The sequence below is a fragment of the Python bivittatus genome, unplaced genomic scaffold (assembly GCF_059951505.1).
Source record: "Python bivittatus isolate LINGU-HERP-01145 unplaced genomic scaffold, Pbiv_v1 ctg000330_np1212, whole genome shotgun sequence".
NCBI lineage: Eukaryota > Metazoa > Chordata > Lepidosauria > Squamata > Pythonidae > Python > Python bivittatus.
Genome location: NW_028277058.1, coordinates 17156545 through 17184010, shown reverse-complemented (window position 1 = coordinate 17184010; position 27466 = coordinate 17156545). Strand labels below are relative to the sequence as shown.

Sequence of the window (27466 nt, the reverse complement as noted above, 5' to 3'; positions counted from 1 at the left end):
GAAACGGTGCATCATAGGATAACAATTTTTGAACCAAGGTACCTCAAATTGGCTAACTTACAGAATCCATGCAAAGTCTCGGACCCATTCCTCCTGAAATTTGTGGCTGCTTCAGCACTGTTGTGCTATTGCACTGCTGTCCAGGTCATGTGATCGTCATGGGCATACCCCCGACCTCTTTCCCACCTCCTTTGTCCCCTGTGCCCAATCAGCTGGTGGCAAAGCCTGTCAGGCGAGTGGCGAGTGGCTACTTTGGAAATGAGGCAAAAAATAAAATCTCTTAATGGCTTTGGGCATTGAGGGAAGGATGAGGGAGCAACTTAGTTGCCTCCTGGTTAGGTAGGGCTGGCTGGAGGCACCAGTGGTTGGTGGGGGGAGCCCTCTTCCTCCCTCAAGGGAGGGGCCCTTGGAGACATGCCAGAATGGGGAGTGGGGGTGCAGTTTTCCTCATGGTCCACAGCTCCCTTTGTTCCACCTCCCCCCAGCAAAGTGGCAGGCAGTTCCGTGGGTCAGTTGAAGAGTAGGAGGAGGCTTCACCAGGGCTCTCCTGAGGGTCATCGGGATGGGGGTGGGGCAAATGGCACAAGCCTATATTATATGTGGGAAGGAAGGAAGGAAGGAAGGAAGGAAGGAAGGAAGGAAGGAAGGAAGGAAGGAAGGAAGGAAGGAAGGAAGGAAGGAAGGATTTGTAATGCTCCCTGCCGCTTCCCACAAGCAAAGCCAGCAGCAAGTCGCAAGTTGCTCACACTCCCACTGCTTTTTTGCCCTTGGTCATTCTGTTTCTCTGTTTAGGTAAGGAAATATCTCTGAAACAATGACCCAACAGGCCATGGGTTGTCTAGTAAAGCGCTATGAGAACAGGAGGTTTTGTTTGGCATAAGACATGAAGATACAATTAGGTTGAATTGAGTATGACATGTTGTTAAGAGCAATGTCTGTTATTGTAGAAATTATCTAAATATCCATCTGAATAAGATATATTGGTGTATAATGCACAAAATAATATGGGGCATTATGAAGTATATGCAATACTGATGCATTATTATTATTATTATTATTATTATTATTATTATTATTGCCAAATAGCATTGACAAAAAGAAGAAAATATTGGAAATTAATATCCTGATAATGGATGTTTTAATTGTCTATTTCGCACTTACATTAGTGGGAAGTTTTAGGATATTCTTGCTATACTTCAGGCACTCGGGAGCAGATGGAATAGCACCTTTACATAAACCTAAGAAAAACATTTCCAATGGAACTCATATCTCTCTCTGTGGAATCTTCAGAATCTTTAAATAAACTATAATAAGGTACTGCAGATATTTTTTTGAAAGAATAATATTAAAAATCTTTTAAGTCTATAGGATGACAATTTTTCCAGATCCAGAGGAATGACTAGGTACAAGGCACTTGTCTTTGAGTTTGAAAATGAGTTGCTCCTAACCTAACATCTCATATTATGCATTTCTTGAATTCTGAACCACGTATTTCGTCCCGCAGCCTCAGCCTATTTGCTTAAGAAGTTGTGACCTATTGAAAAAAAAAAATAGAGAGAGAGTAGTAGAGCATAATGGCATACTTACTCTGATTTTTTTAAAGATCTACAAAGCTTTGAAGAAAGACCAGATAGCTGAAATAAATTGTTTGTTGAGTGAGTCAACACAAATGTGCCTATATAAGCATCAGGCTGCTAACATCTCAGAAAGCAAATACCACTAACCTGAAGGAATAATAATATTTACCTGGTAGACCTGCTTCAATGCTCAGAGAACTATATTGTTTCAGCTTCTTTGTCAGACTTGCTTGTTGCCTTACTTTATTTGGATTTACCAATGAGAAGAGCACACGGATCTCTTCTACCTTCCACTGAAGGCATCTTTTCAGAATTCCACAATATTTAGAAAACTGCACTTAGAAAATACAGCTAAGCAAGAAGCCAAAATAATGTATCGTTTAATGGTAATCTTATTAAAGATTATAATTACAACAATAAAAACTAATACAAACTTAAAGAGTAGAAGGTGCAGAAAAGAAAAAAAGGAAAAATAGAAAAAGAAATAGAAATAGAAAAGTAAGAAAAGTAAGAATATAGTAAAGAAAAAGAAAAGAAATATATAAGGAAGTGACTGACCATCTTAATCACAAGTATAAACAATTTTAATAACTTATCATCTCCTCTTAAAATACAACAAATGATCTCTTCTTCCCATATCCCATCTCTTATCTGTAAACAAATCCATAAAGCATCGTCATTTCATTCCTTGGGTCAGCAAAAGTCCATTAAGGGATACCAGAGATAACAACATATCTATTTTAACCTTGATCAAATATACCAACGTTATATTCCTTCCATTTATGTCTAACAATCTTAGTCCCTTCAAATAATGTCCTAGAACTTGATTTCTTTTCTTTTTCCTTTGTCCCTTCTCACAAGATTCTTCAGAACTTTAACAAGCCTCTTTTGTAAATCCAATATAGGAAAATTATCCAGGTCACTCTCATGGTTTATTGTTTGTATATCATTTTTAATTATTAAGACATTAGCCAATTTCTTTTGTATATCCAATGTAACATCTTTTTCCATGTCATTCTTATAGCCTATCATTTGTAAATTCACTTTCAACTCAGTCTCGATCTTGTCACGGATCTTGTTCCTCGTCCGTTACATCTTTTAGACACAGTCTCTCCATAGAATCAGATGTCTCTGCTGATACTATTAATATTACTTCTGAATCCATTTTTCAAAAATATCCTTCAGTATGGCCAATATTTTGCTCCATTCTGTAATTGTAAGTCAAGTTTATGTGTTCTTCTCCTTTAATTGTAACCTTTAGTTCCGTCTAGTGTCCAATTTTTAAAATATCATTATGTTTTTTAGCAAAAAATTCAAAACATTATGTTATGTTTCTTTTTTTTTTTTTCCAGAACAAAAGCATTTTCCCACAGGAAGGATTCTTTATAATTAATTCCAAAATCTTATTTCAAATTTATCTAGACTCTTAGTCCATTTGTAACTTTCTAAAATCAAAGTTTTAATCACACTTTTGCTGTTTATTATAATTTGTTTTTTGATTCTTAAACTTACAGTTAAAATTTTCTTTCACTAAGGATTGAAGGATTTACCCTGTGCTGTAAAATGTGTCAGTTCACAGGTTCCTATTAACTGAAAAGCAGTTAACAAGCAATTTCTGAAAATGATTAGAAAAGGAAGTATGCAAACCCAGTATCCCTTCAAAGGGGCTGACCATAGTTTGAGCAAGATGGCTATTCCCTTGTCTCCCAGAGTTTGAAAACTGCTGGAGACGACTGTCTTGCGATCTCCTAGTGAGGAGCAGCTGTCTGGAGCACTTGTGGGCAATATGAAGTCCTCTCTTTGTCCAGAGAGTTTCGAAGAGCCAGTCTACTTGCTGGCTCTTCATTCTTTGCCGCGGTTGTCAGTTCCACTTTTTGTGGAGCATTCTTCAGTCCGCCATTTCTTCCGGAAGTCCATATTCTGTTAAAATCCTTAATGTTCTTTGAATATAGTAATTTTTCATAGCAATTCTTCTTTGCCAGGGCAGCCTGTACGCTCTCTATTTTGCTTATAGAAAAACTGTAAAGGTGACTTGATCAATCTAAACTATAAAATGTAAACAATAATTAAACATTAGCATTACTATTGCAAATGCCTGCTATTATTAAATATAAATTACTAAAACTATATAGAAGAAACAATATTGCAATATAAAACATGAAATAAAATGTTGTAAATATTAAGTGACTTAGACCAGTGTTTCTCAGCTTCAGTTGCTTTAAGATGTATGGACTTCAACTCCCAGGATTCTAGGAGTTGAAGTCCACACATCTTAAAGTGGCTGAGTTTGGGAAACACTGACTTAGACAAAGGCACACAGATGTAAAAGCAGAATCATGGGTACAGGGTCTATCTGATCTACTAATCTACTGACTCTCTTGCTGGCAGTCAATTCTCAGTGGGTTTTACACAATGCAGCATAAAAGCAATTTTATATGTTATAGTAGAATTATAGTCTAAGAGTAATAAATGGGCATTAGGCTTGAGCTATACAATCTGGAAATCTTTAAGTAATAGGGATATAAGAGCATCTCTATCAAATGAACACTGAAGAAAGACATGTTCAAGAGACTCAACTTTCCCATATAACAGGGCATCACACCATATCAGAGTCAAGGCCTGTCACTGTATTTTGGATACTAATTTCATAAGGCAGGCTACAAACTTCACTGCTGATGATAAGGAGATTTGAATCCTAGTTAGATAAACCTGCTTCACTGCTCCAGCACAGAGGTGACCTAATTAAATCCAAGGGTCAGCAAATAGAATGGATAGAGCCCTTGAGAATCTAATTTCATCATCAGACTGGAATCTATCTTCCAAAGATAGATAAGAGAGAGAGTTTTAGCTAGTAATTTAGTATAGATAGCCATGTATAGGGTCTACTTTTATTATACCAGCCTCTAGATACAGGCCAACATTTGGGTTACAGCAAGGGGCCTAGAATGCTGATCATAAAAATATACATTGGACTTACTCCAGCAAGCCAAAGTCAAGCACTGTAGAGCATTTGGGTAATGTTTTTGCTTTAAAGCAGGTATAGATTCAGTTCTCACCCCACCCCACATTTTTTTTCTTTTTAAAAAAATGAAAAGGATAGCAGATATAGTCCTTTGATTACTTGGGCAGAATAGAAGGTATGAGATCTCTCACTACTGGAAATATGAAAAACCAGCCAGAAATATTTAAGTGCCCATCTGTATACAGTCCTGACTCTTATGTCTCCTGAAAAAACTCATTGTTTTCTTCTTTTGATTATTAATTTAAATTTATCTTCCTTGCAGATTTGTCTAAGGGCCTTCAGTGTTGTTCTGAAACCTATTGTAATACTGGATAATAGAATCATATCAAGTACACATAATATAATGGAAACTAATTTCTCTCTTGACAAGAGGGTGAAAGTCCAAATGTGTAAGGTAATCTACCAAGTCATTTGTATAGAAGTTAAACAATAAATGGGGCTATGGTACGTCCCATTTAACTTTCTTTATTGTTGGTACAGCAGATGTTAAATGACTATGGGATTTACATCTGACCTTCAGCTTTGTATCTTTTTTGAAGATTACAAATTAGAAGTAGCAGACATCAGTCAGTTGGGAGGGTTGCAACTTCTACCACAATTTATCTTGACAAATAGTGTCAAATGTTGATTTAAAATCAATAAAAGCTGCATACTGGGAAATTGTAGGAGAGGTAGACTATTTCTCTATTATATGCTAGAGGACTGGCCCTTGGTCATAGTAGACTGGTCCTCCTTGAAGCCAGCCTGTCTCTCCACTAGAAGATTATCCTGGTTTAGCCAAGTCCTCAGTTTCAAGTATGTATGTACAGAATGTCTAGGTAGAGCTTGGTTATCATGTTAAGCAAACTAATAGGCTACAATTTATTGGGATATCTATCCCCCATTTTTTTGAAAAGGGGAACTAGGCCCCTATCCCTAGGGGGCCTAATTATAGATGTCATCAATGCCACCAAGGTAGATGTCTACGAGACAGGGTTATTATTAATTAATTCATGATATACTAAACCATTGTCAGTAGTCTTCCCTAAACTTAATTGGGTAATTAACTCTTTAATGTTTAATGTAATGGAGGCCAAACTGGTAGATCTAATGGAGGCCAAACTGGTAGAATATCAAAGCATTTTTTGATCTGCTGCATGATAGTTGTACAATTTTCTAATATACTTTTCAGGTGGAATACAACTATTCATAGAGTACAGGCCATTTTTAGGTTGGTCTGCTGTTATGGCCAAAATAAAGACAAGTTCTTATTTCTTTGTGCTTGTGCAAGACATGCATAGATATTTTTAATAGCAGTGTTTGTCTTATATTTGAGATGTTATTTATAAAGCTGTTTTTACTTTAGAAACTCTTTACTGACATTACACTTGTGTTATCTCTAGGAGCCTTATAATACACAATAAACATTTTTGGTTTCCATTCATTCTTTATCAGACCACAGCTTAGAGTGATACTTGTATTATTTAGATCAGCCAATATTTTACCGGGGTAATAATTTTTGTAAAATTGGCCCTGTTTATCATAAGGCTCTAAGATTAATTTAGGAAACTGCAGATAAAAAAAAAGAGATACTAACTTGAAATCACTCTAAGAAGTATTGCTGTATTATTACCCTGTCCTGCTGGAGAAATCACTTAATATGACATAATCACCCCCCTGGAAAATCACGTGGGTGATATAAATCTTCCACATAAAATTGAAGAACAATAAATTTTAAACAGAAAAAGAGTGGAAGTGATCACACTCTCAAATTGAGAAATAATTACAGAGTGAAGCAAGTTACCTGAGAAGATACTGAGTGAAGCAAGTTACCTGAGATGCTTTTGATCCCTGCCCAGCAAGTATATTCTGCTGGATGATCATTTTGAAAAGAACTATTTAAAATGTGTAGATAAAGGGTAGTGACCCTCATAATTTGCCAACCTGTCCTTTAATTTATGAATCAAGGAGAGAGCATCTGCTTTAAGATTAAGTGGGCAAGCCTGATATCTAACATTTAAGTATTGTCATCTGGATCTAGCCTGCTCTGAAATCACCTGAAATATTTGAGAAGCATTATTAGATCCAATATTAATAACCATAATATTAGCTAGAACAATATTGCAGGTCAACTGTTTTATGACAAAAACAAACAGATTCAGACATGTGTCCTGCTCCTGTTTCTGCATATTCAGCCTAAAGTGCTATTAATATTAATTGCTTTCTGGAAAACAAAATAGGCATTAGTAGGATGGCCAATCATACAGAATTGCAGTAGACAGTGCAGTTTTATTAAATGTTGTCATTTATCCAACTCCACCCTTTGGTAGGCTTGTCTTTTTATAGAGCTACCATATCTAGGTTGCAAAAATCTGGACAAGAAAGAGTTAAGAATTGTCTGTATCTAGGGATTTTTGCAGTCCAGACTGAGGAACCCACTTCTCCTAACGTGATCAGAGGATGAGACTGTAAGGCAGCAAAAGAACACACAGTTACAGGACTGGCTTGGCTGGTCTCCAAAGGGGCATATGGTGGTGAAATAGAACAGGTGACCGAAAAGGAAATGGGTGAAACAAAACAAATGGTTGAGGTATGAAGCAGCTTCAAAGCCCTTCTTCATTGTCTTAGTGCAATTTTTAACAGTTTATTACCAGAACAGGTGAAGATGCCATGATCAGATAATAGAAAAGCCAAAAATCCCATATGCATGTATAAAGGAGAGAAGAGGGGCAGTGAAAGTGTTTATGTGACAAGTATATGTATGTTGGAGGGGTGGTCAGGGAAGAAGTTCTATAGATTTGGTGATCTATACACATTTAACATAATTACTGGATATATATTTAGTTGGGAAAAATAAAGTATCTTTTCTCTCATCATGTCCTCTGTTCTTAGACTATTTTAATGGCCATGAACAGTGCTAACAAAATACTAGCCATGCCATTTTCTTCTGGAAACTCAGAAGCTAGCAGCTATTTAAACAAAGATGGTAAGTCAGTTTTCATTTTTATTTTTATTGAACAGTCACAATATCCAGACATAAACTTTAACAGAAATCAAAATTACAAAAATAAACCAGAAACAAAAACAATCAAATAGAAAAAAGATGTTAATGTTGTTACCTCAGGAATATACAATTTTTAATATTGGTACAATTGAAGAGAATATATACGATTAAAACTCAGTGTTTAATATATTTATCCAAAATGACATCTGGGCTAATGGGGAAATCTATCAGCAAAAGTTTATTAATGTAATTAATATTTGATGTCCACATGTTCATTCGAGGACATTCCAAACTATTTTGTTGCTCAGCTAATTTTTCTGCCAATTCAATTTCCCTCAGTTTAGAAAACTGTTGAGACAATGACTCATGTGCTTTCATTTTCCAATTCTTTTCAATAACAAATCTGGCTGCTAACAATAAAAATTGAATTGGATTCATGCAACACTTTTTAATTCATTGTATGAAATACAGACAATAATCCCCTTGTAGGACGTTCCAATTCCAAAGAAGGGCAACGCCAAAGAATGCTCAAACTATCGCACAATTGCACTCATTTCACATGCTAGCAAGGTTATGCTCAAAATCCTACAAGCTAGGCTTCAGCAATATATGAACCGAGAACTACCGGATGTACAAGCTGGGTTTCGAAGAGGCAGAGGAACTAGAGATCAAATCGCCAACATTCGCTGGATCATGGAGAAAGCACGAGAGTTCCAGAAAAATATCTACTTCTGCTTCATTGACTATGCAAAAGCCTTTGATTGTGTGGATCACAACAAACTGTGGCAAATTCTTAAAGAGATGGGAATACCAGACCACCTTACCTGTCTCCTGAGAAATCTGTATGCGGGCCAAGAAGCAACAGTTAGAACCGGTCATGGAACAACCGATTGGTTCAAAATAGGGAAAGGTGTACGACAAGGCTGTATACTGTCACCCTGCTTATTTAACCTATATGCAGAGTACATCATGAGAAATGCCAGGCTGGAAGAATCACAAGCCGGAATTAAGATTGCAGGGAGAATCATCAACAACCTCAGATATGCGGACGATACCACCCTAATGGCAGAAAGTGAAGAAGAACTAAAGAGCCTCTTGATGAGGGTGAAAGAGGAGAGTGCAAAAGCTGGCTTGAAACTCAACATTAAAAAAACTAAGATCATGGCATCTGGACCCATCAATTCCTGGCAAATAGAAGGGGTAGAAATGGAAGCAGTAACAGACTTCATTTATTTGGGCTCCAAGATCACCGCAGACGGAGACTGCAGCCATGAAATTAAAAGACGCTTGCTCCTTGGGAGGAAAGCTATGGCAAGCCTAGATAGCATATTAAAAAGCAGAGACGTCACCTTGCCGACAAAGATCCGCATAGTCAAAGCTATGGTTTTTCCAGTAGTAATGTATGGCTGTGAGAGCTGGACCATAAAAAAGGCCGAGTGCCGAAGAATTGATGCCTTTGAACTGTGGTGCTGGAGAAGACTCTTGAGAGTCCCCTGGACTGCTAGGAGGTCAAACCAGTCAATCTTAAAGGAAATCAACCCTGATTGCTCATTGGAAGGATCGATAATGAAGCTCAAGCTCAGATATTTTGGCCACCTAATGCGAAGAGAGATCTCTTTGGAGAAGACCCTGATGCTGGGAAAGATTGAAGGCAAAAGGAGAAGAGGACGACAGAGGATGAGATGGTTAGATAGCATCACTGAAGCAATGAGCATGAAACTGAGCAAACTCAGGGAGGCAGTGAAGGACAGGAAGGCCTGGCGCAATATGGTTCATGGGGTCACGAAGAGTCGGACACGACTTAACGACTAAACAACAACAACAACAACAACAAGGACTTGTTTTAAATCTTGTATGATTTAATCAAGTTCATGAAAAACCTTTGACTAAAACTTTGGCTAACTGGACATTCCACCAGGGATGAAAGTATGAGCCAATTTGCTTATAACCTTGCCACTGAAATTTAAAAAGAAAATTATGAATATAATTTTAATGGAGTACAATTCCAGTGACTTTTTTTATTGTCATTTCCTATGAACGCTGAAATAAATTTAAAAGTTTTTCATGGAGATTCATCAAGACCATAACTTAAATCCTTTCCCCAGTTTTTATGGGAGCAGCAAGAGGAAGTAATAAAACATGTGGTACAATATTGCAACAAATCCAACCTCTGCACATATTTCCATGTGACTTTGCAATGCAAGCATGAAAGGGTAGAACTTGCATTGTGCGGTCTCAAGGCACATTTCGCCATGATATGTCCCCAACCTGGCCCTTCAATTCTTATATGATGCATACATCGTCACTGTAATTTAGCCCACCCACTTTGCTGCTGATCATCCTCTTCTCTTTCCTTCCACTTTTCCCAGCCTTACGGACTTCTCAAGGGACCTGGGTCTTCACATAACATGTCCAAAATATGATAACTGAGCCTGATCATTTGTGTCATGAGTGAAAACTTTGGGTTGATTTGTTCTATGATCCACTTCTTGGCTATCCATGGTTTTCTCAGGAGTCTTCTCCAACACTAAAGTTCAATAGAGTCAATATCCATTCCATCCTGCTTCTTCAGAGACCAACTTTCACTTCCATAGGGTATTACATGAAAAACCAGAAGAAAGGAAGGATATCACTTGTTTTATTTTGGGTTTGTTTCTACTGCCACCACAATATATATTCAGTAGTGACAATTTTATTATCTATGGTTACATCACTATCTTGATAAGTCCTCTATATTCCCCTTCCTTGAATTAGCTCATACTCCAATATTGGATGGCCAAGAAATGAGATAAAAGAAGTCCAGTTATAGATCATTATATGATTCCATCTTATTACAGTTACAATAAAACAGTTATAACTAAGGAAAGTTATAAATATAGGTTAACAATTGCTTTTATAAGAGGCTGAAATGTCTGTTCATTTGATGCTTGTTCTAAAAGTATGAATGAATTGTCTCATTAGAGATTTATTAGCATACTCTTTCATCTCTAATATTGTAGACCTCCATTTTGCTTTTGTTTATAATGCAAGCTTGTCTGATTTGACATTTTTATACTTATAATATGAAAGACCATTGCTTTATCCTATTAAGCCAATTAGTGGGCATTTATATTAGGAGATTTTTTAAATAGAAACAAAATTATTTGAATAACAGTCATTTTAAACATTGCTATCCTTCCAAATAATAATATATGATGCCATGTTTTTAATTCAGTCTTGATTTTGTGTAACTGAGGTTCATAACTGCATTTTTTATTTGTTGCCTGTCCTTTGTAATAATTATTCCTAAATATTTAAATCCACTGGGGCTAATATGCTACACAGTATTTTTTTTCTGAACTTACCACTTTAATGCTCTTATCAGTGTTAATTAACTTGATAGATGATTTTTCAATATTTCTTTCTAGTAATGTGACTTCATAGCATAATGCAGCTCAATTTCAGCCAGAATATTTCTCTCTTTGGATTCTTAAATAAAAATAAGCATAACATCTGTGAACAAATTAATTACATGATGATATGTTGCTATCTTAAGACCCCAAATATTCTTTTTCCCAATATTTTGTGTTAATACCTCTGTAATCAAAATAAGTTAAAATAGTTTGGTCCTTTTAATTTTTAATGTTCATAAATGTTATGAGGCAGGAATATAATATATTAATATAAACAAAACACCATTATACAATAATACATTGCAGCAATTCATCTTAGAACCTAGCTGAAAGTCTTAGCTTTATCTGAAACATTCATACGTGGACATAATGATTTCATCTGATGATCACTAAAATATTTCATGAGGTTGCATAAAAAATCTTGATGACAAGTTCATAACTGTCAGCAGTGATTTTAGAACATGATAAAATTGGAATTAAGAATTAGAAAATAATTGCCCCTGATAATTCCATATTCCTCAGCATATAGCTTTATTAAAATCTTATACTTGAAAGTTATAAGGATTGCTAAGAAATATCCAGTGAGATTAACAGTGCCTGTATGGGTCAGTTCAGAAGAAAACTGTGTTAAACTCAATGAAAATTACTTCAGGGTTGTAAGTGCAGGACTATAGCCTAAGGCAAAAAGCACTGCCCGCCATTCCTTGAGAAAATTATAACGTTTGTTGCCATAAGTGCCAAGCTCTAGCCTGCCACAGTCACAACACCAGTGACGGGTGCTGTCCTCACTGCTGTAGAGTGGGATGAGCTAAGAAAAGCCATTGGTGGATTTCCGGGCTTCATTTCTTCTTGAACAAGATGTCTGCCACATGCTAATGGGAAAACAACCCCAATATTTTCCTTGATGGGATGGGATGGGATGGGATGGGATGGGATGGGATGGGATGGGAAACTAGGGGCAGGCAAGTGTTTGAAATCCCTTGTTTGTCCAATTGTCCAGTTGCCTAACAGAAGGTTTTCAGATGTGGTGCTCTGTGCCTGGGCCCTGTTGGGGTATTCCTGAAGAGACAGCTAGGGCTCTAGAGGCAGGCCTGAAGAGAAGCAGAACAACCAATAAAAACAGATGACTGCAATGTACAGAGAGAGAGGCAACCAGGCAACTTATATTAAACATTCTTGCTAGACTTTAGGAACAGCATTTCTGATGTCAAGAACATGGATGAAAACCTTGGCCTACAAGTACCAGCAGCTACACCTTTACGCATTTTTTTAAATACTTTTCCACTTCTTAACTTTAGACAATAGTGGAGATACTGGAATTAGTTAGGGATAAAGAGAAGGGTTTAGGCAATACCATCATTTTTATAAAAGCTAATATGCCCAATACAGAAACATGCAGTGTTTTTTTTATGTTTCTGAAGTCTGCTCTAGCTATTAAATTATTAAATTGTTGTCAAGATCAATCAGCCTAGTCCTGGATGGAATCAGTTCAGACTGACTGAAACATGGAATTTTTTCCTTGTTATCTTCAAGTTATTGTTTTTCAACTTATTTCACACACACACACACTGCTATTCTTCAACTAAGAATAATAACAAATAAAAGTATATGAGATTGTTTGCAACCGATTCTTAACTAGGGCCAGGGATTATTCTGAGTTTCTGAATAGAATAAATGAATGTGTAGAATTCATTTATTTAATTTATTTATTTAATGTGTAGCCCCACGCTTCTTTACTTCTTTTTCCCAATCTAATCCTTATTCAAATTAAAATTCCCATTTTGGCTTCTTTGCCATTTTCCATTTCTAATTCTTGTTTCTTATTTTCATAACTGTTCTTTCAGTACCAAAAAGTGGGTGCTTTTTGAAGAGAGAACCAATCGTCTTTCCTCTGTCATTAATTCTTTCATTGATAAGAATGTATAAGTATTCTAACTGTCACTACTTTTTTCTTTTTTTGGTAAACCTGACTTTAATCTTGATAATATATATATGGCATGTTAATATTTTAGGTTTCAAATATTAATAAAAATCTTCTAAATGGATTATAAGTGAATACATCTTAGCATTTTTTTCTGGAATATCATTACCATTCTATGACTTCCTATGGAAACATGCCTGGAATAAATATATTATGGAATCATCTGAGTTAGGGTGGCCCACTCTGGTCCATATAAATTTAATTATTTATAGAACATCTATTTTTTAGACTTGGTTTTTGTTTTGAGGATGTCAAATTTTCTTTAGTTCATGCTTTTCATTCTGTGTATTCTGATTGTATGGACCTTGAAAACCAAGAAACCTTTTTTTTTTTTTAATATAAGCTCCATCAATGACGAGAACACCTCCAGAACTACTTACTGAACTTCATTTGCTATTCCCCAGCAAGCAGAGAATGAATTCTAAGCTGGGTGTTTTGTCATCTGGCACCCAAACTCATCTAAATGCCCATTGGTTGGTGAGACTTGCATGTTATATACCAGTGGAAGGTTATAATGAAAAATCTAGGAATTAATTCTGGAGAAAGTTGTGCAACATGAATGCATGGGATCTGGAGGGAGAGGGTTAGAGTTATTTTGTTAGGTGCTGTGAGTGGATGGATGGGAATAAAAAAATACAGGGGAAAAAAGTGTAAATGGGATATTAGGAGATCCAAGAATGAATGAGAAGGGTGATTGTTCACTTATTATCTGCTTAGAAAAAGGTTTGTTTTGAATACCTGGTTTAACATAAATTTATTCATGCATATATATGGCAAAGACATCTAATCTAAAAATATGATGGATTTAATTATGATGACAGATTAAGAGAATTAGAAATATACCAAGGTGATAAGCTGTTCTTGGTTTTAGTTCTTGGTTTTCGTTTCATTTTTATGATTTTATGGTTTTATGGTTGGTAGTTTTATTACTGTTGTGAAGCACCTAGAGTTGTGTTTTAAGATGAGCAGCCATACAAATCTTTTAAATAAATAAATATTAGGAAATGCTGCAACAGATTAAGATAAGAGAAAGATACATATAATGTGTCTAAAGAGAACAAGTTGCTACGAAGTTAATCAGAGGGAAGAACAGTTACTGTTAAAGAGGCAGAGACTATGCAAGAGGAGATTTTGATGGAAATTTAAAAAATAGTTTCAGAAGTAGGTGAAAAGGGCTAAACAAAGGTCCCCCAGCAGAGTGAATGGGATTAAGAATAAAAGTGATGGAATGATTTGGGATGAAATTGAAATGAGAGAATGTAGGAAGCAGTATTTTAGAGATTTGCTTACAAATTATCGTGATATGCTAAAGAGTAGAACTGAAATGAATGAGCATCGTTGTCTAAAAAAAAAAGAAAGTGGAAAAGAAGTCCTCAATACTGTGAGAATGCTGAAAAATGGTAAGATTGAAGGTGTAGATGATGTAATTGGAGGAATGTTAAAACATGATGTGGCTTGCTTATGGAATGGCTGTGAAAATAGTATATAACATCTGTGAAGACTGCATCTGTGCCTAGCAATTGAAAGACTGTGGTTATTGTTCCCTTATTCAGAAGGAATGAAAGAAGAGTAAATAAAGGGGGATTAGATTGCTAAGCATGACTGGGAAGGTATTTGACACAATTCTGATTGAAAAGGATATAAGAGGTGACAATGAACAAAAATTGGGATGTGTAATGTTGGGTAGAAGATGTGCAGGCTAAATTTTTTGCTCCTCAGCATATCAAAAGCGAAGTTTATTGTATATTTGTTGATTCAGAGAAACAGTGTGATAAAGCAAATAGGCTTGAATTATGTAATGTTTTGTGTAAATAAGGGGTTGAAAGTTGGTTGCTGAAGGCAGTAAAAGAAGTGATGGCCATAAAACATGAGTGACAATAAATCCAAAGCTTAGCGAATAATTGAACAGGGGAGTACAGCAAGCCTACATGATGTTCCTTTGGTCGAAAAAGAGAGACATAAGAAATATAAAGAATGAAATGAAATATATGAATCACTGTACAGATGTTGTGCAAGTATGGTTTGCAATATAGAAAACTATGATATGGTGTTGGTGCAGAATAGATTTCACTGTATTTCCTCTTCTCTTACTTCATGCTTTCTTTTTTTTTTTTTTTTTTTTGGCTATTTCTTTCTTCTTTTTTGGCCTTTGCATAATTTGGCTTACCCCAAAAGGAAGAGTATCATTCATCTATATGTATGTATGTGTTCATTCTTGTCTTCTAATACCTTCTTAATACTTTAGTAGCTATTTGGAATTCTGGCAACAGAATCATATAACTATAATAGGAAATCACTCAAAACAAAATTATTTACAATGGGCTTGTAATGGATAGTTTGTGCCTTCAACAAGTCCCTGCAGTTTTCTTGGCAATAGTTTTGGAACTGGTTTGCCGTTGCCTTCTTTGTAGACCTGAGAGAGAATGATAACCCCAAAGTCACCCAGGTAGCTTCCTGTCTAAGGCAGGACTAAAATGTACTGTCTCCCGATTTTTAGCTTAATGACCACTATGCCCATCTAGCTGTCTGCAATGGATGTTACCATCTGTTTATTTATTTGTTGTGTTTTCTGGCTGTTCTTATGGTTTTTATTTGACTATATTTTATTGTGGTTCCAATGATATTTTCTGATATTTTAGATTTATGTTTTATACAATATATGTTTTATTGAAATTTGATTACTGTAACCAGCCAAGAATCTATCAATTGCACCAGAAGTAAATTGAACAAATAAATAAATGTGTAAGGAAAAAAGCTCCCCCTCCCCAAATAATTACTTTTAAATAGCAGATACTATTTAAAATCAGCTGCAAAGACACTACCTCTTGCCTTTAATTTCTTTGGCTCCCTACTTTTCACTCATAGTGCTTTGCATAACACTGGTTAGTCTGAAAATGAATAGTGTGATAAGCACATATGTAGGTCTTAGTGGATTTCCACTGCTGTTTCAAATATATTTGGAAAGGTAAATTTGGATTTAGGACTAGCTGAGAAGATCCTTTTAACTTCAGTTTTTATCTTATTAATGTGCTACTAAATTCAGTTTTAAAAACTGCTGGCTGGGGAATTCTGGGAGTTGAAGTCCATGCATATTAAAGTTGCTGAGGTTGAGAAACACTGCTATATTTAATTAAGAAGAAATTATTTGATACCTTTGCAAATTTGACTAACTTGAAGAGCCTTTTCTTGGATAAGTTAACCAAACGTAATAAACTGAAAGCTAATAATAAGCAGTGGTGGTCTGTTGTTCTGTTTCTGTGGTCTGTTTTTTAATAGGTCCTTCCTGGAATTGATCTGGCTCTACTGATTTGTGTATTAATCTTGTTGGGTGGGTAGTGCAGTCTCCTGAATGCCTGGTTTAATTCCATTAGTTGAGCATCTCTGTCATGGGTCAGAACAAATGCAGTTGTAATAGAGGCCTTGGCTATCATTGATAGATTTGATGCTGTCTTCTGGGTGGAAGCTGGAATCATGCAGATATGCATGGCAATCTGTAAATTTTCTGTATAATGTGTCACACAGTCTGGTGGCAAGGCATGTTGTTTTGGCATCAGTGATGATGTACATGATGGCTTGAAGTCCATGTAGGTGGGAGTTGATATATAATACCTCAATATCTATGGCAGCTAAAATGGTGTTGTAGGAAATTGTTTATGGAGTTCAGTTTTCTTAGGAAGTATGTGATGCCTCTGTGATGCCTTCACATGTGATGTGAAGTAGGTGGGAGTGCTATTGGTGTAAGGTCTGAGCACAGAATCCTCAGTGATCCAAGGACTCTTGAACCTTGGCCTCCTAATCCCTAATCCAATCTACATCACATGATGCTGATGTAATTTCATAGAAAGTTGTTCTCTGTGTATCAGAACATTTGTCCATCTGGCTCATCGCATCTGGTTTCCTATAGCAAACGTGGAGAAACTTTGGCCATGCAAATGAAACTGGGCTGGCAAGCCACTCAACTGGTCCATGAGGTTTGAGTAAAATATTTGATAACCCTGCCCTTTCCATGACATCCTGTGAAAAACTGTGGCTGAAGGTACTGACCATGCCTTAGATATCTTGCTTCATGCATTGGTAAGTCTTGAACCAGGCAGAGTATCCCTCCTAGATCTCCCCCAAATGTAAAAAGTAGAAGGGAGGGGAGGTATTGGTCTGGCCATATAGAAACAAATCCAAACACACACACAGACATGAAAGAAGTATCAATTTACTAAGGGGAAGTTTCTGGTTTAGAGAATATAATTAAAAACCTCCTAAACGGTGGGAGGAATCCACATCCTAATACTACCCTAAGATGAATGAGCTAGCTCAGTGGGCTCAAGTTGATAACAAATTGTTGGGTGGGGGAAAAAATGAAAGAGGTAAACGAAGCAAACTATGTCCTGAACAGAAATACTGTTTATTATTTTGTCACACTGAAAGATTTTGTTGCAGGTCATAGTTCCACAATATATTCTATATCACAATCTTTTACATGTTTGGAATGCATGCAATGGCCTGAAAAAGGGGAAATGCATTTTTTTTACCTTCCTGTTACAGATATTTTTATTGCTTGATTGTTTCTACCATAAACAGAAAAACTGTTGGATATATTTGCCTTATGGCATGACCAAACACTGCCGATGATAAACGTTTGCATTTCAAGTAAAGAGGGCTTCATTAAAGTGAATGGAAACAGATTACCAGAGGTAAATTGAAGGAAAGAAAATCCTAGAGTAATATTAGCTGAATATGCAAATGGAAGAATTCCCCTTTTTCTTCAGATACAGAAGTATGCTATCTCCTTCCTGTTATTTTCCAAATTTTTCAAATTTATACATGGCCTATTGCTGGGGGACCCAATTAAAAGGCATATTTTCATTCCCAAAAGATCTTTCCTCCCTCCTTCTGACAACTTAGCTAATATCCATCATTCTCCTTGTTGGGAATAGACAACTATAGTCATTTGGCCAAGGAAAACTTATGGACCTGTGTTAATATTTCTGAAGACCTTTTTCTATATGAGACAGTCCCAACCCAACTGATCAATACTCTATAGCAGTGTCTCTCAACCTCAGCAACTTTAAGATGTGTGAACTTCAACTCCCAGAATTCCCAAGCCAGCATGAGTTGAAGTCCACACATCTTAAAGTTGCCAAGGTTAAGAAACACTGCCCTAGAGAAATGGCACGTTTCCCCCAAAGTATCCTGTACATAGTCCAAACGTCACAAGCAAAACAGATCAAACATAGACAGTTGCTATGAGGAGGCAACCAACCCAGAATTTAAGAGGTAAGCTGGAATAGAATCCCTTCCCATTCCTGTAACAGCAGCTAACACTGGTTCTATAGCAATCTACACCAACATAGCAATTTAATGCACACAGTACACTGGCATGTAGTATGGTCACACAGGTGAAGACAATTGACTAATCCACACTTCCTTCTTGTCAAAGCTTGAGGACAGCCCACCGACATCCTTAGCCTGCCACTAGCCTGCTGGGAAGTTGACTTCAATCTGAGTTTTCTGGGTCCACATCAAAAGTAATGTTTTTTCCTCTCTGCTAGGGGAAGCAGGGCAGTGCAGTCCACTGGATATGCTTCATTTCATAATATAAATGTCTCCATTCCACCTGGCTGGTGTTGCTTTAGTGGCTCCCATCTCCCCCAGTGCCTTCAACAATAATTTTGTGCTGGGTTGCTAATAATCATGTACTGCCTACCATGAACAGCTGGACCTTTCAGGTTCAGTAGTAGAGCGTATAATACCCGCTGTTCTTCTTCCTCTCTTTTTTTCTTTTTTTCCTGGATGAAATTGACAAGAGTTTTGCTCAGTTCCCCCTTCTAGACCAGGTGACAGGAAGATATGTAAAACTCTGACATTTTTTCTTACCAGTTCTCCAAAGATGTGACTACAGAAGTGAAAGCAACTGTGCTTGCCTTCCTAGTATGGATGGGAGGTGAAAAGAAGCAGGGATATCTACCTTATCACCGTGGCCAACGTGAAGGAAGGGTTTGAAATTTGGAAAGGAATTTATTTTAAGCCACGCTCATTTCCAGCTGGATTACATATAGGAGACAAGCAACTGAAGGCTGCAGTGTGGAAAAGTCTGGAGAATCAAAAGAAAGTGGTTCTCACTTTGGTCTGTTTAAGTCAAGTCTGTATTCTTCCCTCCCAGATGCTTTGTAATGGCTGAAAAGGGAGTCACATCCATATCCACTCAATGCAGTCATAAAAAATGCCTTCTTGTTTAAGCAGGGTTGTTGTTGCTATTATTGTATTGAACAGCTGTTTCTTTTCACTGGATTTGATAGGTGCTGAAAGTAGGTTACAGAATATATTTCCTGTAGGATGAAACAGGGATCCTCCTTAGCAGTGGTGACTCTATCAATTCTAGAGGCTCCCAGTTTCTCTTTTTGCAAATATTTCAAGTTTGGTTCAAGTTTCAACTTGAGATTGGTTAGTTGGTTAAATGACCAGGCTCAAATTATTCTACTTTGGACACATTATGTAAAGGCCTAGCTCTCTGGAGAAGGCTTTAATGCTGGGAAAGGTGGAAGGAAAGATAAAGAAGAGGATGACTGCAGCAAGGTGGATAGATTCAGTTACGGTAGAGATGAGTGCATTATTTGAAGAACTGAAGGATCAGATTAGGGACAGATCATCATGGAGAAAATCTATCTATGTGGTCGCTAAGAGTCAGCAATGACTGATGGCACATAATCGTCATCATAAAAATTAAAATGTAAACTAAACAACTTTCTCATCTATCCCTAATGCTGATGGCTTCTAAAGGAAGAAGCCCAGAGCTGCTGGTAACAGTAGTAGGTGATCGCTTCTGGATGTCTCCTTCTTATATTCCTCAAAAGATGTTGGCTAATCAGTAGCTTATGATTGAAAGCAAGACTAAGGGAAGAGAACATTTCGTTTTCCTGCTTCTTCTTTTACACTGAACATTTGATTAGCATGGTTATAACTTCCCCAATAAAGATTTGTGTGTGTAATTTTGGCAGCTATGCAGCCACACAATTGGATGGGAATAAATGTCTTTTACATTGATGTTAGCTTATTGTCAACTCATGCAATCAATTCATAGTAGTTTGAGTGCTAAAAATAATTGAAGCAATAACTGGGTAAAGTATTTTTAATATTATTTTAGTATTATTGCTGGATGCTGAACTAAACAACACTGAGATTAAAATATTCCTGCCCTATATTGCAGTTCATCCATGGATAATAAACAGCATCATTTTATATGCAAATTTTCATGAGATATAATCTAGAAAAGGCAATGAATGGCAAATCCTAGATGAAATCTCAATTCTTTACTACACTCTTAAAAAAATTGTACTAAGACCATTATATTATTACCAAACTATAAAACTTTGACATATATACATATGCATATACATACACATTGATAGAATCTAATGGCATTCTATTTAGCCAAACAAGTGTGTATAGAATGAAATTTAGTCTACAGAGGAAAGTGATGTGTCTGAAATAGAAGGATTAAGTTGTAATGCAATTTCATTAGAATGTTTGTAAAGATAAATTGCCTAAGGGTTCATATAATACAGAAATTCTTAATAGATAATATGTGTGGGTCTCCTAATAGAAAACAACTGGAAATCGAACTCATTGGGAAACAGTATCAAAATAACATTGATCAGTGGAAGATAAGCAACTGGTACATTAAGAAGGAAGTGCAAAAAATTTAAAAAGTCAGAATAGAAGCTGCAAGATTCAGCTGAGAGCTCACCTTATCAGCATTAAATATATTTAAGTTTATTGATTTTAGTTGGAAATACTTTATTGAATAAGGAAAAATGTCACTTTTTAATGAGCAATATGCCTTATTTTGTTTTCTGCATAACTTGGAAAATACATAATTTAGCCTTTCAGGAGTAGCTTTGGAATTGTACAACTGGATGAAGATAAGTATCTGGAAGACACCCTATGGACTGGATGTTCTGGATGGGGGCAGGGAGATTGGGCAAACAATACCCCTCCCTCCCTATGCCACTCCAATGACAGCTGACTCTGAGTGGAGTTCAACCAGAAGACAAAGTTGGAAGTTAACATCCACACTGGAATTCCCAGTGAGATTGTGGATAAAATAATAAAGTTAGGGTGTGGTATATTTATATTATTCAATAATTCAGGCCATGAAAAAGTAGGGATGGCTTAAGAAAAATGGTACATTGTAATTTGTTGCAATACTATAGTGTATGACTAAACAAACAGAGATAAGATGACATCTTCTCCATCCAACACAGGAGGAGAGCCATGTTAGTTTATGGAGGCAAAAAATCAGGAGTCTGGTTATTTAACAAATGGCAAGCTAAAAAACTATACAAACCAGGCAACCCAGGCCATCCCATTGTCTCTAGCATTGGAACTTCCCGTGTGGAATAATATCTCATAAGTTCACTAGTGGGAAAATTGGAAAGGTAAGTGTTATGTATGAGGAAGGAAGGAAGGAAGGAAGGAAGGAAGGAAGGAAGGAAGGAAGGAAGGAAGGAAGGAAGGAAGGAAGGGAGGGAGGGAGGGAGGGAGGGAGGGAGGGAGGAAGGAAGGAAGGAAGGAAGGAAGGAAGGAAGGAAGGAAGGAAGGAAGGAAGGAAGGAAGGAAGGAAGGAAGGAAGCAGCATCACAGTTCCATTTGCAAAACTTAATGAGCGATGTGGTTAGTGAAGTCAGGAAAGCCAAATTTCTCCCTAAGGTTTCTCATTCCAGGTCACTAAAGAAGAGTGAAGATTAGTAATGAATTATATACTGTTAATGCTCAGTTATGCTGCTAATTTATAAATGAAGGAATAGATACAGACTTTAAATTGTCATATAATTGCAAATCATAATCTTTCACAATATTGAAAAAGCTAGCTACTATTAATGTGTTTATATAAAGGTAGAAAGAGATGGGGAACCCATTCCTTTCTGATCCAAAATAAAAATATCTATTAAATAGGCAACTCATGACAGAATATAGTGAGATTCAAAATTCATTGAGTTTGTGCTTAAGCTGAGCTTGCAGCAAAGCTTCACTGGTTTTATAGCATAAAAATGAATAATATCAAAAGGAAGAAAATTGAATTTCTCACCATGGGAAAGCAAATCAAATATTGACTTGTTCCAGAGTATGGTGGAAATATACAGTATGCTGCTGTTTGTACTCTCTCTAGTTGGTGTAAATGTATTTGGCAGTCCTTTAATTTTTTAGTGAATGTTTAACAAATGTCCTTTTCCATTCCAAATAGATAATTTAAAAACATTTTTTAGAAAACCCAAAGCCTAATTTTGAATGTTTATCCATGCAAGCCTGTTGTACTTGTTATCCAATTTATACAACAAGAAGTGCAGTGGCAGAGGATTAAGCATAGAATACTGTGTACTGATGGATTTGAATCACAAAAATAATCATTTCTTGTATAGATTGACTCTTCTAACAACTATTGAGAATGATATGTGTGGTAGATCAAAAATATCACACACGGAACATGTACAGCACCAGCAGTGAAGAATTATTTGGAAGGCTATTGGGCGTTCACCTCCGTCAAGGATACACATTATAAAAAATAAGAAATTAGAAAATTGGGTGCATCAGCTTTATTCACATTCTTAGCTATGTCATTGTTTTATATCATTATGAAATGTATAAATAGCCTGTACAGTGCATCCAATAGCTAGCAATGTTAGATTTTAATATTACAAGGTCAAAAGTTAAAAGCATGACATTTACATATTATTAAAGGTCAAGGCTAGTGTATCTAAGTACAAGTGCATAACAGGAAATTTAAAGGTATTATTCTGTGACTCTTCTGACAATTACAAAGGCACTTAAAAGACAAGAAAGTGTTTTGGTATTTACAGCCTATGTACAGTCGTAGTGCAGCAAAATAAATATTATAATATAATATAATAATATATTTTGAAAATGGAAGTGGAATTTAGAGCAGCACATGAGAAAAATCATGATCAGGTCTGGAGACTGGAGTATGTTAGTGGATGGTCAACTGAGTGACCTAGTAATTCCTAACAAAGCAAAGAGAGATTTCGTTGAATAACAAGTATTGTTATGTTAGATAGATGTGGAATGCATAGCAATCAAAGCCCATTGAGACTTTTTGTATTAAGTTCCTAGGTAGGACAACTGCAAGCAAAGCTGTTTGGAGTTCCATAACAGATTATATGGAAAGGCAACAAGATGCTTTTCTTTGTTCTATATGAAATACATTGTCATTAAGGCAACATATTTTCTTGTTCTCTGAATTCAAAACTTACACCATCAACATAATCCTGAGGACTGGAGGATACCCACAGACCATAAAATCATTGGGTGTGGCCAACAAAACCCCTCCCTAAGTAATTTTTAATGTGATAATGAAATTATTAAATACATGACATTATTAATACAACTCAACAATATGAAAAATTTAATTTCCATTCTGACCAATCAGTAGCTCCTCTTTGGAGTGCAGTTCCTGAAATATCCCCCAAAAGCCAGTGAAGACTTTTGCATTCTCCCCCAAAATCTGTGTATCTCTACCATAATGGAACAGGGAAAGTTTTTAAAACAACAACAATTGCTTTATGCTTCCCTGTCAATCATTGTGCCTTGGTCTTTCTTGACCTCAAGTGATGGTGATATCAGATTGCCTCACAGAGTATTGGTTATGGATCGTCCAGATCTCTCTATATTACTTGGTCCCACAGCCTCCCAGCCCTCCACCATGCTGCCAATGGAAAGGAAAGCTTATTTGTTTTTGTTTTAAATAACATTAGAAGTCAAAATTTGGCATCTGCAGGTCACCTGTATTACAACTTTCCAAAATTGAAATATGGAGTCCTTGGGGTTCTCTGAGCTTGGCTGTTTTTTTTTGCAGACGTTTCATTGCCCAGCTAGGTAACATCTTCAGTGCTTAGAATGGACTGGGGTTTGGTCTCTGTTTATATGCAATGGCTTGCCCTGCCAGTGGGGGGGCGGGTGGGTTTTTTTTTTTCCCTGGTGGTTTCTTGATTAGGGTATTATTTACTGCTTGATTGTTTGTGTGGCGTTACTCTTGATGTTAATCTCTGCTTATCTGGGTGATGATTGCTGGCAAGGAGATGTTCTGTTCTTTTTGTTTCCTTTTTATTGTCTCTTTTGAATAGTGTGTAAATGTTGTTTATCTCTATGTGCCTGTTGATGGCTGCCTTGTCTGAATACCAAGCTTCCAGGAATTTTATTTGAAGATGCCTGGCTTTTACATATAGATTGACTCTTGATTCTGAACTCTGCCAATAAAGAAAATAGTAGGCTAAAATCTATTCAGTTCTTCACTCAGAATTATGTAATTATTCCATTATCTTGCAAAAGAAAATCCCTGCTGATTTCTTCATACATGTTTATGTAAAGACACTCTCTATAAATACTTGGCTATAAAAGGATTAATGATAAAATCCTATTTTGATATCACCATTCAGTGAAGTACTTATACCGCATACATGCTCTGCTATTTACTGCATTGAAAGTAGTAATAAAATACATTTTTGCAATACAATGGAGAAACTTTTCATCAAAAAATAAATTATAAATTCAAAGATGAAAAAAGAAACATGAAATGTACATTTATTATAATCAGTATTTACTATGTTCCAGTAGTAATGTATGGCTGTGAGAGCTGGACCATAAAAAAGGCCGAGCGCCGAAGAATTGATGCCTTTGAACTGTGGTGCTGGAGAAGACTCTTTTTTTTTTTTTTTTTTTTTTTTATAATGTTTTTTTTATTTTTACAACAAACACAAGACAAACATAAACAAACAAAAACATAAAAAGGCATAAAAAAGCATCTTCCATTTTATACCGTGTGTCAACCAGTTAAACTCGTTGGTGCCCCTTTCATAATCTTAAATTCTCATATCATCTATTCAAAATATACTTGTATACTTATCAATTAACAATTGTTAATCATTCATAGCTAATCTATAAAATCATATATTACAAAAAATTTTAACTTTCAATAGGATTAGTAATACATCTCCATCTATCTATTATATGTGTATATATATAATAATTAATATCAAATTTCTATTATAAAATTTCCTAATCTATTACATTACTATATTTTCTCATCTAATCATTAATAAAAACAAATCCCGTGTCATATAAAATTGCTTATCTTCTTACTCTAATTTCAAATCTCAATTTAACTCATCTCTGCACATTCCATAATTTTGAATAACTTCCTCCTGCATAAGTACTTTTTAATTTTTCCAATTCTTAAGAGTTACAATTCTAACCAATATCAGTTACAATATCAATTACAATTCTAACCAAGTTACAGTTCTAACCAGATTTCACTACATGTTATACAATTTTTAACTATATATCTCAAATTTATACTTTATTCCAGCGCTTGCATAATTTTGAGTTCACCCTTTTCATTCAATATCCCAAAATATCTGGCTGTTCATTCCTTTTTTCTATATTATTGGATAAGAAAAGCAATAATAAGTGTCCTTTTGAACATTCTGTTTTTGGAAGCTTCTGTCAGTTCCATCATTGTTATATTCCCCTGATTTTCTCTTTAAACATCTGCAATAGTTTCTTTCAATATTGTTTTACTTCTTCTTTTTGTACATTCTCTTAGTACGATTTTCCATTATAATCTTGTATAATCTTTTTCTCACCCTCAGTGCCAAGAACAAATCTGTCTCTCTTCATTTATCAGTTGATTAACCCTTTTAATTCTCAGTTTATAGGCCTCACAATAATTCCGTTTAATGTTTCTGATTTCTTGTACTATTTCTTCCTTTTCCAATGATCCCGTTTTATGTTTAATTAAGTCCATTTTAGCTTTAATATCTTTTTTCTTTTTCTTTTTTTTTTTTTTTTTGAGAATTTCTGCAGCTCTTCTTCCAATTTTTTATAGTCATCCTCAATAGTTTAAAGATCTTTTTCTGCATTGTGTTTCTCATTATAGTCTATTATCTTGATAAACCTTCATTGAGTCAAAGGATTCTTTATCTTTGTTCTTGCCAAAAATAAGAAAAAAAGAAGCAAAAGGAGAGAAAAAAAAAGAAGGAAAAATAAAAGAAAAGGAAAGAAGGAAAGGCTAAACCTCTTTAAAAAAAAAATCCATCTGGGGGGGGAATAGAGAGCAAAGCAGAGCTTCTAGCAGAAAAAAGAGCTACTGCCACTAATCAAGGCTCTTGTGACTGGCTCAAACTTTCCATCTTAATGTTTTCAAAGTCGCTTTCAACTCCACTTTCTTGTTTATAGTTACGGATGGCACCTGTATAAACATGCACATCCCACTATCTTTTTAGAAAGCACAGGGTCTTTGAGCGTGCGTCACAATGAAAAAAAAAAGCACTAAGTCGCGCCTCTAAATGGCAGTGCAACTTTCTTTCATTTACTTTCTCTTAACTCCACTTTCCCCATTTCAAAGTCAAAAAGATATAAATTTCTTATAACAATAAATAAATCTTAGTAAAAAAAAAAAGGCTTAAAATAAAGAGTTATTGAGTATTAAAAAGAGAAAGCCAATCCAGTTAAAAATATATTTTTTTTTAAAAGAAAAACATAATGTCAATTACACATAAAAGGGAAAGTTGAAAAGAAAAATTTTCTCCCCCTTCTTTTTTTAATAGGGTTCAATCTCGCCGCTTAATCCACTTTTCTTCACTTTTAAAAATCTCTTTAAGTTACTTAAGGTGTTCTCTAAGAATAGTTGAATAGTAAAAGTCCATCTCACCCAGTTGACACCCTTCTCTTCCATCTTCCTTTGGAGCTGTCCCGGCTTTCGCAGCCATTTTTGGCTGCCTCTCCTCCGCCGGCTTCAAGAGCTTCTCCCCGGATCGATCTGGGACTTGCGGCGTCCCTGAGATCCGCGGGACGCGCCCTTTGCGTTCGCCATCTCTACGGGACGGCTTAGGTCCATCGGGACCGTCCGGGAGAGGAGATATCGGCTGCCATCCTGGGAGCCCAGGATCGCCCGCCGTATCGCCGCGACGCCAGCTCCGCCCTCCGGTGCTGGAGAAGACTCTTGAGAGTCCCCTGGACTGCTAGGAGGTCAAACCAGTCAATCTTAAAGGAAATCAACCCTGATTGCTCATTGGAAGGATCGATAATGAAGCTCAAGCTCAGATATTTTGGTCACCTAATGCGAAGAGAGATCTCTTTGGAGAAGACCCTGATGCTGGGAAAGATTGAAGGCAAAAGGAGAAGAGGACGGCAGAGGATGAGATGGTTAGATAGCATCACTGAAGCAATGAGCATGAAACTGAGCAAACTCAGGGAGGCAGTGAAGGACAGGAAGGCCTGGCGCAATATGGTTCATGGGGTCACGAAGAGTCGGACACGACTTAACGACTAAACAACAAATTTACTATGTAGCCTTATCAATAGCAACATCCCATTTTCTATATGTTTACTACACAATGAAAATGAATCCATTTTCTATTACAAAATAAGGTAGCAATATGATTTCTGTTTACAGCAGAAAATTACTGAACTACAATAAGCCTCTAAAAAACCATAATTCTGAAA

General features: G+C 36.1%; 1 long non-coding RNA gene across 3 annotated transcripts in view; it reads left to right on the top strand.

Moving 5' to 3' along the window:
- Positions 1–27466, top strand: part of LOC112540737 (uncharacterized) — an 81171-nt gene that overhangs the window by 12583 nt on the left and 41122 nt on the right. Inside the window, exons 3-6 of one of the 3 annotated variants that reach the window (XR_015796315.1) lie at positions 1201–1314; positions 4862–4993; positions 7471–7564; positions 13299–13428. This is a non-coding gene — a long non-coding RNA (uncharacterized LOC112540737). Of the gene's footprint in view, positions 1–1200; positions 1315–4861; positions 4994–7470; positions 7565–13298; positions 16849–27466 lie in introns of those variants that run through there. The other 2 variants (XR_015796314.1, XR_003084818.2) reach the window with 2 other exon arrangements.